This window comes from Sturnus vulgaris, chromosome 14 (genome assembly GCF_052056855.1).
Source record: "Sturnus vulgaris isolate bStuVul1 chromosome 14, bStuVul1.hap1, whole genome shotgun sequence".
Lineage (NCBI taxonomy): Eukaryota > Metazoa > Chordata > Aves > Passeriformes > Sturnidae > Sturnus > Sturnus vulgaris.
This window is the reverse complement of record NC_142256.1, coordinates 14643073-14655099: the sequence shown is the minus strand read 5'-3', so window position 1 is coordinate 14655099 and position 12027 is coordinate 14643073. Positions and strand designations below refer to the sequence as shown.

Genomic DNA, 12027 nt, shown 5'->3' with positions numbered 1-12027 from the left:
CCAACTTCCTGAAGCTTTTCCATCTCTGAAGCATTATTTAGAAGAACTGTGACAAGGCTTGACTCCTTGCCAATGTTAAGACAGGCAGTGATGGGAGAGGACAAATACTCTGTGCTCAAAAGCTTCACATTCCCAGTGTAATAAATTGGACACTACCTACTGATGATTCAGCACAAAACCTGCTATTACACTAAATCTTACAGTCTCATGACAGACAAATAACACCGAGCCTAATCTAAAGTCAATGAAATTATTTCAACTGACTTACTGGGCCAGTCTACTGGCCACACAACGTGTTTAGCAGAATGATTAGCTTTTGGCTTCTGTATTGGCAGTCTATTACAGTAAATTAGCAAAATTAAGTAATTTTTCCCAGTTCAATTATTAAGATTAGTAATTAAAGACTGTGTTTATTATTTTAGACAAGTACATAGATCTGTTACTTTCATAACACAGAGAAGCAAACTAAGTTGAACAGTAAAAACATGTGATTAAGCAATAGAAAACAAGATGTCTCCAATATTAAAAGCAACCAAAGTTACTGAGGCCTTGTTTTTTAAGTACAGCACAACACATCTGATGGCAGAAGGCAACACTAGAGAGATAAAAGACTTGTAAAAGCACACACTACATTCAATACATTTTCCTATGATTTAAAAGAAAGAGAAACTTTACCTCTATCAGGTGCTCTTCAATTTTATGACAAACACAACTAATACCCTGAAGATAAAGGAGAGCATTAGAGCACAGCAGAGAAATATGCTCAGCCTAGAAGGCTTAGCACAGCAAAAAAGACAAAAGAGCTGTAAAATTTAACTCCATATTGAATATTCCAAAACAGGTTTGAGACAAAAATAGGTCACAATTAAGAATGTGAAATGAAAGAATACAAAGAAATTATACACAGGTATGAAAAATTAGCATATTACAGCTCTGGAATGTTGCACAGCCACTATTAACCCTTCTAACACCTTTGGGCTGTTATTCCAACTAAAACAAAAGTGACCATACTGTGTCTTCTGGACTTCCTGCACGGTTGAACAGCTGAAATACTTAATTATTGTTTCTCAAGTGCTTTTGTATTGGTGTTTTGTTTAAACAGCAATATGTTCCTGTTATTCCAGACACATGAAGAGGGACAGAGGTGTTACTGAAGATAATCAAGGGAACCTGAGTTACAGCCACAAGTAAGGTCTGAGCTATCTTCCACCATTCATGCTCATCATGCTCTGAGGCAACAATGACCATTTAAAGCTCATTAGAGCATATATAAACAGCGGGAACTCCAGTATTCCCTAAGGTGGCCCACAGGTCCTACAGCAATTCTGCTGAAAGAGGGAGTTTTCACCTGCTATGAAAACGTGTTTGTGTAGAAAGACAGGTTTTCTGGGTAGAGATTTTAGCCCCCCTAAGCTGGAAGACAGAGAAGGGGAAGCGACTTTATTGTTCTCTGCAACTCGCTGAAAGAAGGTTGCAGTGAGGTGGGTGATCTCCCAAGAAAGGGGTGGGCAAGAAGAAATGTCCTCAAGCTGTGCCTGGAGTAGTTTAAATTGCACCTTAAGGAAAAATTCCTTCACTGAAAGGTTGATCAAGCATTGGAAAAGGCTGCCCGAGGAAGTGGTGGGCTCATCATTTCTGCAGGGATTTAAAAGATGTGGAGGTGTGGTGCTTAGGGACATGGTTCAGTGGTGGGTTTGTCAGAGCTGGGTTAACTGCTGAACTTGATAATCTTAAAGGTATTTTCCAATTGAAATCATTTTATGATTCATGTTGAGTATCACCTTTATGTTAGAGTATGTTTCTTTGTATTTATACCTTTAATGACAACAGAACACTTTCTTTTCTACCTACATGGTAAACATCATATCATAATGCCTGTCACTGGATTTTCTGTTTGCTTCATATCACATATGCATTGGATAACAAACTTGCCTTGAAAGAAGATACATCTTTCAGTGACTTGTGAATTGACTGTTTTCACACTATATTCTGTAAATAACATTAATGCCCACGCTGGATGTCAGAATGCTGCTTCACAAACGGGCACCTTATTAAGCTGGAAGCAAGTTTAGGAGATAAAGTAATAATGTGCCCTGCCTGGGCTAAATAATTACACCTGGAAAGTATGATTTGATTTAAACATAAGTCAGTCTCCTAGTAGAGCTGTCATTTGACATGGACAGGTTGGCTGCACTGTTTCCACAATCTTTCTAGGTGATAGAAATGGAGCCAAAGCAGAAGGGTTCCAGAATATTATCTGGCCCCATAGAAAATCTTGCTGTAATTTTTAGCTTTTGAATACATAATCGTCTATTTGAAGTGTTTCACAACTGAGACTTAAAAGAACAAATTGAATTTTTCTGCTCTATTCCATTCTGCACTGAACTTTATCTCTGTTTTCCTTTTAAGTGATTAGTTACTGCTACACATAGCAGGTAGGCTGAAATCCTTTCTCATCCCTGCTTAGTGTCTCCCTGCAAGGCTTACTTCCAAAATGATTGAAGACAAGAGTTCAGAAACAACAGACACTGGCAGCCTGCCAGTCACATGCACCCACACAGATGCAAAGTTAAAAATATATCAGTTCCTGCCTCATACAAGTGGGTGCACAGGATAGAGAGGACTGAGGGAACAGATTGAGAGGGAGAAGTGTCTATTCACAAAGGGCAGTACACATGTATTTGTCAAGCAAAAGGCCATGAGGAAAGAACAGCAGCTTCTGGTACTTCTGTGCTGTGGGTAGGATGCCTTAGTCAAACTCTTTATTTTCTGGGGTTATTTATGCTTAGAAATTTGTACCTGGACTGGGAATCGCACCCATCCTTCTTTCTTTGTATTAAGGTCACAGAAAACTGCCAAAGAATAGTAGGGGCACAGTACTAACAGTATGATATAAGCAATGCTGGTAGGATTGTCTGGTTTCACCTGATCTTCTTGACAAAGGGATTGGTGACAGACTTGTTTTCTGTGATCACCTGTATCTCTGCTGTATCTGGCCTAAATGAGTGGATTTTTGACTCTTCTTTCACTGTGACTGAGCTGTACCTCAAAGGTGGCACATTCCTCTTGCAGAATTCAAGCTGGATTCAAGTTCTGGACAGCCTAAAAATAGAAAATTCTTTTTACCGAAACCCCAAGGACTGTGCCTTAATTTTTTCTTATTTGTTTTTCTTATTTGTTTGGTTTCAGTTTGATGATTAACTTCTGCTCCAGATTCCCTAATTTGAGCAAATCAGTTATTTCTGGCAGGAAACAGTTCTGAGCACTCATTCAACTCCAGTCTGAAAGGTGCTACTTCTCAAGAGCCGGTGGTCAGGAAGACATCTCCCCAAAAGTTCTCTTAAATCTCTTTTCCAGGGTCTTGTTCTAAATCTCCCTTTAAGAGACTTTTATTCCAAACAAACAAAGGTTACTGACCTTTTCAACAATCAGAAGCAGTGCAGTATCAAGATTTTTCTCTATCCTAATGGAAGTACTTCAAATTGTATATTGAACCCATTATCAAAGGTAGGCCTTGGAAATTAGTTGCACAGTTGTATCAAATGGATGGTGCTTTCCTGAATGCACTCTCCCAAGCAGGGAGAGTTCTTAGTGCAAAATGTTCTTAGTGCAAAATGTTCTTAGGATTTGCTAAACCAGGAGCTTCTCCCCAGACCCCAGGTCAGCAAAGTTGACAGTGCACAAGCTGAGCACTCTCAGGGCAGCAACTGTACAAACAGCCACAGAAAGGATAGGTTTAATTTTATGTTGTCTTAGGACCTGGTTTTGTACTCATAAGGTCAAGCTCCAGGAGGACTGTGAGGCTTTGAGGCAAGCAAGGATGGACAGGACCAAGGTTGGCAGGAGGGTACGTTTATAATGCTATTAAACTAGATTCTCATTTCTAGTGTGAAGGGGGTAAATTACAAACTGATGAAGCTTCTCCACAAATGTGATTTCTATTAGCATTAAAGCAACCATGGGCATATACAGAGGGGACAATAGGTCTCTGGAGTTTGGTATTTTAACCATCAGTCATATAGTGTAATTGGTAGAAGAAAATAAATGGTATAGCAATAGCAACTCTAAAGGCAGATAGAGGACAGGAGAAGTAAATTATTAAATAAGAACAGTCACTATGGAAACTGTTGGATTTTACTATTTTAATACCTGGATGATTCAGAGGAGTGGCAATAAGAAATGGAGCCTTCTGCCTTTGGAGGAGGTATCAGTTCAAATTCTGCCCAAGTTGGGGGCAATTGAAAGATCATCCCAATAACTGTTTACATGAAATGAGAATTCACAGTTTCAGTTCATTTTCAAGAGTTAGTATCTGTCTAAGAAATATCTGCACCATGCAACTACACTTGTTAGAAGACCCAGCAGAAGGCCTAAAAATTTACTTGAGAAGGCAGCATTTTCTCACTGTTTTACAACTTCAAGGCTGGGACTTGAGGTTTGCTTTGCTACTGCTGCTAAGATGATGCCTGAGACACCCAGATTTCAATCTCTGGGCCTCACACTTATGCACCATGACCAGCAAACCAAAAACAAAAGAAAAGCCTACATTATGTTTGCAAAATGGAGAGGGGATGAAGCTAATGAACTGCAGAAGAGAAACAAGATCTGAAACTAAAACTAAGATATTCCTAAACTTGGGAATTTATCTAGAATAGCTTGTTCAAGTTACAGCTCCCACGTCTTCTGTCCTGGCTCACATTCAGCATAGTCGGGGTAACAAATGCATCAGAGTGTCCATAAAAGGCAGAGACATTGTGGGAGGAGTGATGGAAATACATTTTTATTCACTGTTCAGATAATTTTGTTAAAGAGCTAAACTGTATGAGATTTATTTAGTTTTTAAGACTGGAGATATACAATAAAGAACTACTTGAACAATTATCTAGAAAAATGTCTCTCTAATATATTTTCAGTGACAAGTGAATTTCACACAAGTGAAACTCTTTCTAAAGGTGTTTAAGGTGTCCTACTTGTCTGTACAGAGACTGAAAGGAAATGTAACACTCCCTCCATTTCTTTCCTTCAATCCTACCCACTAGACACAATGCAAGTCTGGACTGCTGCCTTGGTAGTCTTGCTACCAACTGTTACCAGATCCTGGAGAACATAAAGCAGATGGAGAACACTACCAACAACGTGTTTTGCCAGCTAGTCAATCAGCTGAAAACATCCATGATATAGCCAGCATTTTTAGGGAAAAGATGCACAGATCAACATTAAAATTTATTATTTGACTGAGCACATAATGGTGGAGGTGAGAAAACCAGAGGTAACCTCACCAGATTGCTGATGTGATAAGTGATATCACTGTTGCACAAGTGATAGTCACAGAAAGGGACCCCATGTGCTCTTAAAAAAAGTCACTGTTGAAAACAAGCAGGTAAACTCACCATCCTCCTCCATTTAACTTATCAGGTGTTCTTAATGATGATGGGAATATTCTCATTGGAAAGACCACTAATTTCTGTACTATACTCAAGAAGTACTATTATGAAGACTGAAGCCAATTCAAACAAAATGACAAAAAGTTAGAAAGAAGAGTCTGTATGGAGCAGCGTGATTACTCCAACCTAATCAATAACTTCTTGACAACTATATTGCACACAGAAGCTTCATGGGGAGAACAAACTGCACTGAGACAGAAACTGTGATTGCAGGACAGCCCATATATCTGAATTCTATAAAGGCTACCAAAGCAAGATCCATAAAATGGGCTGAGCCTCTCAAGCCCTTCACAACTAGAAAAACGCAGCATTAGGAAAAAATTACTACATTTTCTCTCACTTATGGATCTGTGAAAGATATTGCATTAGTAGAAGTCAATAATTCGTTTAAAAGACAAAAGGTGGCAGAAAAACCTCACAGTTGTTGGAACTAGTGACCTATAGGGAGAAGCCCATTAACCATCAGTCTACATTAGATTCAAAGGCAAAAGAGAGTTCCAGCACCAAATTCACTTATGATTACAAATTCCTTAAAAATAATTTGGGTTCATCTCTAAATAAATAAATATTTCAATAGATGGTATATAGAGTCACATTGTGTTTAATGATACTGCTGGATCTGGTATACAAAAGCTCTACCCATAGCTGCAACTGTTCCCAATTTTCCAAGACACACAGCAGTACTTGCAAACAATGGCAAAGCAGCTTCACACCATTAGGCTTTGATTACATAGCAATCATGTTCTTTTGCTGGTTTGCTCACTATGTATCATACATATCTGTTATTTCAAAGATAATTTAGTCTACAAAAAACCTCAAATAAGACTTGAAGGAGAATGGGGGTATGGGTGCAAGATTTCCAATCTCATTACCTTTTAACTGGAAAGACAAAATTCTCTTTTAAGTGAAATAATTTTTTGTTAAAAAACGTGCAAAAATATGAAACCCAAACTGTGTTTCAGTTTTTTAAAATGCATGCAGTGAATTGAAATCAGAACAATTCTGGTATTTTAAAATATTGCTTGCAATTAAAAAAAAAAAGATGACTCAGTAGCAAAGCAAATGGAGCAGAAATTTAGCATCTTCAAACTGTTCATTAGGCCAGAACAACAAATATTTTTATGCTTTCTGCACTGACCTTCATTTTCTTTTAGACTCAGAGCAAGTTTTACAAATGTGTTGTGATCCAGAAAATGTATAATTTTTTGTAAAACTCTGACATGATTCACATGCCAAGTTTCTTTCTTGAGGTTCTTTTAATCTGCTCTCCAGGTTCTTATTTATGCTCTGCCTTAGATATGTGTGCCTCTTAGCAAAAAGCAAAATTTTCTATCATGTCCTGCCTGCGTTACAAAGTATTAAATTCATTTCTTATCACAAATTATGTGTTAACTTCGGCATTTAAAATGTTTGTGAAAAATGCTGTGAATTCCTTCTTTTTGTGCATCAAACTCTTAACTCACTGCATTTCTGTGGATGTACAAGCAATTTAAATTTCAGCAATTTTGTGTTAGTCACTATTACTTTTTATTTCAAAGTAGTAAGGAACTAAGCTAAAAATTATGATGGGCAAACTTCAAAGGCTTTGGAGTTTGAGTTTGGCTTGGCTGTTGACTCCTCTGCTGTTAGACACTGCTTCAGAAGTAACGTTCTCCATGGCATCAGAACAGGTTTTTTCTGAGACTGATAACTGCAAAAACATCAGAGACATGACGGTGACCCTGCCCTTGTACACCCATCTGTAGAAGGGCTGCAGAAGCCACAAGTGTTTCCCTGCTGAATTCCAAAAGCCTAGCCAGGCTCACTAATATCCAGCCACTGCAGAACACACAGAAAAATGTGCTTCTGGTTCCAGATTTTGCTACACACATCTATAAATCAGGCTGGAGTGATTGAAGGTTTTCTTTTCCCTCCTCTCATCTGATTCACTTGGCTCTAGTACTGAAACACATGAAAATATGAGGTTTTTAATCTGCAGAGTGACTCCCACATTACCTAATTAAAAATGCTACAGCACAGCAGGAGATTATCATCATTCTTATCTTTCAAGGAGGAGTAAATGTTACAATCAGGAAATATATACCACTGTAAAATCTTAAAAGCATGGAAACAGAATTCAGTGTTTTGGTGGTGTGAGCATGAAAAAAAGATGCCAATGAGATGGCTACCTACAGCTCACCACTAATGAAATGTCTAAACTACAGGATAATGAAGTTAAGCATCAAATTAAAATGAGAAGGCTATAGTATAAAATTATTGACTTGTGATGTCTCTGGTGAAGTATAGATGTTTTCCAGGTGTTTTATCAGAGGGGTCATTTAAAATGTGCTGTGGTTGGTCCATCACTTAGAGTTAGTCCTATTCACCTTTGGTGGGATATTCGACCATCAGTTCCAAGTCCCCAGATATGATTTCTGGAAGGAGCAGGTATCCTCCAGTAGTAATACATAATGTCCTGCAAAGAAAGAATATCTGTAGTCATCACATAATGTGTTCCAATAAGGCATTATTAGTTAGACATACTGGCTCACTTAATTCAGACCTGGTTTTATTCAAAAGATGGAAACTAAAATAAATGAGTTGACTGTCAGAGAAGCTGAGCATGAGAGCAAATCTGCCCACTAGAAATACCATTAAGGTTACTCTTAACTGAATGGAGAGACACTGAACCAGCCCACATAAATCTCCTCCAGCTGAACAAATCAGCAATGCATGCAAGAGAATTAAAAGCTTTTCATTCCTTTTTCTTTCAGGAAATGCTACAATCATGTTGTTAAAGAACTTCAATGGACAGGAAACTTCCTAACTTTCTTCAAGTTTAGAGAAGGAAGATACTATTAAAAGTTTTCAGAGAGTTCCCAGATTCCCTGGCTGTGCACAACATTCAGGACACAAGGGCTCCTCACAGCCCACTTAACCTGGCATGCCACAGCTTTCTGAAGAATTTTGATTTAGTTTACAAATTATCAAGGAGAATCCTCTGAGCCAAAAACCAGAGCAAAGAGAATGTGAAATAGCTCTGCTCTATTAAAGTGCCTTAGTTGAAGCTTTTAAAATGCTTCACACTGTCATCTGCACAAATGTCCATATTTAGGAAAATGTGGTGGAATTCTGGGACAGAATTACGATCCTGAGGAAATTGTAAAGAGAGATAAGCAGAAGGAGAAAGACTCACTTTTGGTGATTGACAGAGACTTTTAACAGCTTGAATCTTGATACGAGCACCTCAGCTAAATGCTTGTCACTCACGATGCTTCAAAGGAATGACCTGTCACAACCAGACTAATGCCCAGAATAGGAGAGAAAGAAAGATAAAACTTACTCTTAGAGAAGTGCTCTTCATTGTCATCCTGTTGATATATTATCAGCTAAAACTGGAAATATGTGGGAGGTCAGAATGCTGTCTTAGCTGAAGTAGAAACCTGAGGCACCAAAGCAATAATCCATAATCTATAGCAGGGTTCCAGCAGGGTGCAACACTGGGGATATTTCCCAAGCTGTCTTCCTGTGAGTTCTTTTAGTTTTATTGTGGAAAGCATTGCAAGGAGAAAACTTGCTGTTCTACACTTGGTAGGTGGATTCCTATGACTGGACCTCTGGATTACATTCAGACCTTACACAAAAATGTCAAGAGAAGTCACTGCAGTGCAGGAACCCCTCTGCTTCTATTGCCTTATCTTCTGACCACACTGGAGAAGACTGTAATAGACCAGGAGTTCATTCCCTGTCACTTACATCAGTTCCTAAGTGGACAAACTCTTTTATGCTTGACATCAGAGACAGGTTAAATGACTGCTTTGTTTATTCTTAGATATTAGAGGTATTTTTGGACCTAAATGATTCTACAATCCATTATTCCATTTAGCAAGCCAAAGGCAGGTCTTCTGGCAGCTTCCTACTGCAGTTTTGTAATCTTCTACAAGTTGCTTTCTTCATCTTGCTGTTTTACTTGGTGCCATAATTATTTTCACGTTCTTAAATTCACTATTAATTTTAATTAAGCTCAGCTACACTCATTAGTTGAGCTAATCTATCTTCACTGTTAAACTCACACACAGACACACACATGTACACCAGTCTTCCTGCAGATGTAGCATTGGATTGGAAAGTTGTATGCTGAGAGGAAGAAAGACCCACATATATAATGAAATACGAAGGGCTTATAACTGCAGCTGGTTGGGGTTTTTTAATTAAGTTTTTCTAACCCAAAAAAGCCAATTAGTTGGGATTGAAAGTTTTCAGAGACCTACATCCTGTTTAATAAAATTTTAATCTGAAGTTTTCCCGGGTGAAAAGTAGAGAAGAGTCACTAGCTAATACGAATCAAACCTAGAGGTTAAGTCTCATCTACAACAGAAGAGGTATTGAGCATGCTGCATTATAAGAACAGCCCTGAGTCCACAAACGCCAGCCTCACAATTCCCTCACAATTCCCTCACTACGAAGCTCCTCGAGTGACCTAATTTTCATTAGATATTCTGGATTTCATTCAGTACTAGGGCAAAAGCTTCAAATCTATGAATTTTTTCATGTAGCTGAAAGTCTTGTTCTGAGTTATCCATCCATTTTCTTCTATAGTTGTATTTATATGGACTAAACAAGTAGATAAAATACATTATTATGGCTATTTTTATTTTCTGAGATTTCTTGCTCAGAGACTTCAAGTGGTGCTTCAATGTTTGAATAGCCATAAAGTCTAGCAAGGAAGTTCTAACCTTGTCTGCATCCTGCATATAAAAACAAATATTCTTGTTTAACTAACAATATGATCAATGCCAATTAACCACTTCACAAGCTGCTGAATCGTCTGTGGATTGCATCAGTCCATCATTTACTTTTCTACTTTGCTACTTCAGCTTCTCCCCCAAGCCACATCATTTCTTTTATGCTTGTGCAGTCCCTGTTAGACTTTCCTATTTACAATATTGTGTGAAGAAACAAGGTATGGCCAAGGTGGACCATATTCACAGTATGTTATCATCCAATATCCTAACAGTTGCTTGTACCAGATGTTTCAGAAGATGATAAAACACCCTACAGGAAGCAGATGTGAAACAATCTGCTCTGCCTAACTCATATGCAGAACTATATCCATAAGTTCATCTATATTCTTAGAGCTTGAAAAAAGGCATATTTCCAGTATCAGCATTTATTCACATGTAGGCTCACCAGCCATATCCTGTGAGTCTTTTTCTTTTTAACCTTTCCTCCCAGCTGTTTCTGATGTCCATTCCAGGAACTCGCTTTACCTACAAACATATTTTCAGATATTCAGAAGAATATGCAAGTATTGAAAAAGGTTTAAGAAGCTTTAAATTGTTCTTTTTAACTCTTCTCAAAGATAAGAGATTTCCCTAAATGAAAATTGATATGTTATTTGGAAAAGCAAAGGAGAGGCAAATTGGTATGATTATTTTCACTATTATAGGGAATAATGTCTGTAAACTTGAACTTCAAAGGTCATCTTTAGGTCTTACTCTTCTGAGTGAATCAGTTACTGTTTACAGTGATTCCTTGTTTCCCCTTCTATGGCCTCCACTTACTGTGGACATAATTCTCTAGGAATAGGTACAGTTGGAATTCATCATTGCCTATTGTCTTTGATAAGGGAGGAAATACCTGGATGGCATCTGAATACTCTGAGGACTGCAGGACTCACATATTCATCTATTCAATTTTATTAACATCTCCAGAGGATAAGACAAAATAGCATTTACTTATTATTTATAGCCTGTTCTAGGTCTTCTATATTTTCAAGTTCATCACACGCTCTTTTTCCCTTAACATTATTTGGAACAGACCCAAGACTGCTTGAACATGAGTTTCAGCACAGACATTTTTGGTTGAGACAATTCAGATGTATTTTGATGATATAGAAAATGCCCTTGTATTTGTGTGTCTTTGAATTATAAATACAGATGTTGGTACAGTAGTGTCCCCAAGCTTTAAAATGATTGCCCACTCACACAGACTCACAAACACAGAAAAAGAAAAATACAGCAGTCAGCTTTTTCTAGCCCCCAAATCCATTCTCTGTTGCAGATTTACATTTATTTGTAGAGACCCTCAGAACTGGCCAAGAATGGAGGAGTGAGAAGAGGGTGCATTATGAACACTGGGAAAAATGTCAGCAATTCAACCTTCAACCATATTCTGTTGTCATGACAACATGATGTAAAGTATTTTCTTAAAGAGAAAGATTGCAATGTAAATGAAAAAGACAAAAATCATTTTATCAAGCAAACTCAGATGATGTTTTTATGAGGTTGTGACATGGATTACAATACATCATCTATCATTGTGAAGAGATTTTTTTAAAAATCCCGTACAGAGCAAATGCTCACTTCACAGAAATGGTGTGGTATAAAAACCTCATTTATCATTACAAATGAAGTTTCCAAACTAGACTTAAAAAATATTCAAAATAATTTCATATATTTTCTACCAGCTTTTCAGAAAACATGATAGTTTACTCACTCACTTTCTATGTAAGCTACTGATTTAAAGCAGCTTGATTTTTTATGCAACACCAAAGATCTATTAAGTACTGTAGAAACACTTAATGTGCCACTGGCATCCAACC

The 12027-nt window shown here is 37.7% G+C and overlaps 1 long non-coding RNA gene across 7 annotated transcripts in view; it reads right to left on the bottom strand.

Moving 5' to 3' along the window:
* The window catches only part of LOC148222159 (uncharacterized), a 163447-nt gene that overhangs the window by 44241 nt on the left and 107179 nt on the right, over window positions 1–12027 (bottom strand). For 3 of the 7 annotated variants that reach the window (XR_015806775.1, XR_015806774.1, XR_015806772.1), the window contains exon 4: window positions 7811–7899. The exons of 3 other annotated variants lie outside the window; for them this stretch is intronic. This is a non-coding gene — a long non-coding RNA (uncharacterized LOC148222159). Of the gene's footprint in view, window positions 1–7810; window positions 7900–8619; window positions 8727–12027 lie in introns of all 7 variants that reach the window. One more of the 7 variants, XR_015806777.1, reaches the window with a different exon arrangement.